Here is a 2,791-nt window from a genome sequence, read left to right as displayed (position 1 = left end):
GAGCGAGATGTATGGCCTGTGCGATCCTACCAAGATCACCGGCCGTGCTCTCAAGAAGAAAGATGTTGTTCTCAAGGCTAAGCAGATTTGTCAAACTGCTATGCCTTTTACTTGGGAATGGGGCCTCCTTCCCTCGGTTCCTCTAACCGTCCGACCCAAGAAGTAAGAGATTACGCACTTGGGGTTGTCTTCTTGCCAGTAAGTTTCTGCTTTTGCTAACCTTCTTTTACCTTGTTTCGAGGCCGGGGACCGCTTCCCCTCTATCCGAGGCAGAGCCGCGAGGACCTCTCCGGAAGCGTGCCTTTGACTCCTTCGACCCGGATCCCTACATCTATTGGAAGGACCTGAAGATGGGGAAGACCCCGGCTGCACGCCTTGGCCGGGACCCGCCGGAGCCCACCGGAAACCCCGAGGAGCTGGTTGTGCTCGAGGTATTTTCTTTTCCGGCTTCTTATACTTTGCCATTATCGCTTTCTCGCGAATCGCTTCTTAGCCATATCCAACTCACAGATCCACGAGCGCGTGCCGCCCCTGCGCGCCGATGCCGGTCCTGAGTTTGTGGACAAACTCATGGCCCAGGGCCAGAAGAACAAGCAGCCGGCATCTACTGCCGGCTCCAGCCATGCTCCTCCCTCCAAGCGCTTCCGGACGGAGCCCTTGGGGAGAAAGAAGTGGCGTGCGCCGCTACGGCGCAAAGCGATGCCAACCGCTTCCGGGTAATTTCCTTTTCCGGCTTGCCTCCTTTTTTGCTAAGTTCCTTTTCCGGTTGCTTTTTCTCAACCACTTGTCTTTTCTCTTTTTCTCAGCCCCGCTCTCAAACTTGGCCCGAGGCCATCGGGCTCTGAGGGATCCGCAAGGACCTCAACCCCTCCTCCTCGTTCAAGCCCGGCACCATCTGGTGCCGGCTTCTCTGCCTCCCTTTCGGGGGCACAACTACGTCGGGGCGTGCGGCCCCTTCACTGTCAGATCACCGCACGGAGGAGGATCTTTCCTTCCTCCCGGAACACCAAGACACAGGCGCCAGCAACACCGGCGCCGGAGAAGAAGAAGCTGCCGGGCGGGCGGAGCCTTTTGCTCCTCCCGTCCTCGAAAAGACAACTTCCGCGCCGGAATCTTCCGCGCCGGAAGGCTCCAAGACGGGTGACGCTCCTAGCGCTCCCCTTCTCCACGCACCATCCTCATGCCTCCGCGAGGCTCCTCGCGCCCAGCCCTCCAAGGCCGCTCCCGGCGCGCCGCCGGCTAAGACTTCCGGGGCCTCTTCTACCGCGCCGCCGCCAAGCCCTCCAAGCTCATCAAGGGGAAGGCGACGGCCTCCAGCGCCCCTTCGGGCGGCCAGCAGCCCTTGGTGCTGCACGTCTCCAAGGCTGCCAAAAGCGCCAGCATGAAGGCCACCGGCCTCCTCGGCCGCATTACGGAGTTTCAGCGCCAAGGCCGGGACCTGGGGCACCTCCTGCCGTACGCCCAAAAGTGGAACGCCGCGGACATCACTCCGGCGACCCGCGGCATGGGCAAGGATCGGCTGCCGGCACCTGATCCTGTCGGGGATCGGTGTTCTGAGGAGCACTTCATGCGGCTCCGGGCTGCCGTAAAAGAGCTTGACAGCGCGTGGTACGATTCCACGAACAATCTGACGGTATGTTCTATTAACTTTCAACCTTTGCCGGTTTCTTCGTTTCCGGTTCTGCTTTATCTTTTCCTTAGTTTCATGCCGGTTTCTCTCTTGTCTATCTTCCCAGTCCCCGAGTTTTGTGGTGAGAGCGCAGCTCTTAGCGCAAAACTTAACTTAAGTTTCTAGCGCAAACCGCACTGCCAGTCCCCGAGGTTCGGGGTAAACATCTTCTTCTTACCACATCATGTACCTTAGCAATGCGCACAACCGGCCCTGCCACTCCCCGAGGTTCGGGGTAAGACCTTTGTTCTTAGCGCCAAACTTAACTTAGAAACGCAAAACCGCACCGGCTACCCCCGAGTTTCGGGTTAAGAACTTTGTTCTTAGCGCAAAATTTTACCTTATTTCTTCTTTTTCTTGAACAGGTCACCGCTGACACTCGGAAGGCCCTCTTCGAGGAGCTTTTATGGGAGCACCGGGAGCTCGCTGAGGCACATGACAAGTGCCAAGGTAAGTTTTTCGTTTCACCGGCATCTTTGCTACCGGAAACCTCTTTTCCTTGTGATATTTACAATTTCTGTTCAACAGTGATCCCGGAAGCTTCCATCGATGCTCTCAAGGAGCAGCTCGCCACGGCCCAACGTACTATTTTTCCCTTCTCCTTTGAACTTGGTTTCTTTTCAGTTTTACTAGTGTAGCCTTGCTAACACTCATTTTTTCCGATTCTGAGGGGAAAAGGACGAGCTCAACCGGCAGCACCAGGATGAGCTGAACGCCCTCAAGACCAGCTACCAGGATCTCAAGTCTCAGCTGATTCAGCTGGGGCTCGATCACGCCAAGGCCCTCAAAGCCGCTGAAGTGAGCGCAGCGGCCAAGTTGGACGAGGCTCTGGAGGATGCTTCCAATGCCACTGTGGTGTTGCGGGCAGAGCTGGAGGAGATGGCCAAGGCCCGGAAGGGCGCCGAGGAGAAGGCCGCGGCTGGAGGAAGAGCGTAAAGAGTGCGATCAGCTGATCCTGTGCACCGATACACTTGCCCTCCGTAAGTTGTTTTCTTTTACATTTTGACTACTGCATACGAGCCTTTTTTCTTTCTACCCCATTCTCTTTCCGTTATCTTTCATTCCGGACTCTTTTCCTTCCGGTCTCTTTTTCTTCCGGACTCTTCTCCTTCCGGTCTCTTT

At 56.5% G+C, this 2,791-nt stretch overlaps 1 long non-coding RNA gene across 1 annotated transcript; it reads left to right on the top strand.

The window, feature by feature from the left end:
• The first annotated feature begins 2,032 nt into the window (after positions 1-2,032).
• On the top strand, positions 2,033-2,572 carry LOC139839163 (uncharacterized). Its single transcript, XR_011756854.1, has 3 exons — positions 2,033-2,119; positions 2,198-2,251; positions 2,340-2,572. It is a non-coding gene; the product is annotated as an uncharacterized lncRNA (long non-coding RNA).
• Positions 2,573-2,791: the final 219 nt, after the last annotated feature.

This window comes from Lolium perenne, chromosome 4 (genome assembly GCF_019359855.2).
Source record: "Lolium perenne isolate Kyuss_39 chromosome 4, Kyuss_2.0, whole genome shotgun sequence".
NCBI lineage: Eukaryota > Viridiplantae > Streptophyta > Magnoliopsida > Poales > Poaceae > Lolium > Lolium perenne.
This window is presented reverse-complemented; position numbering and strand designations above follow the sequence as displayed.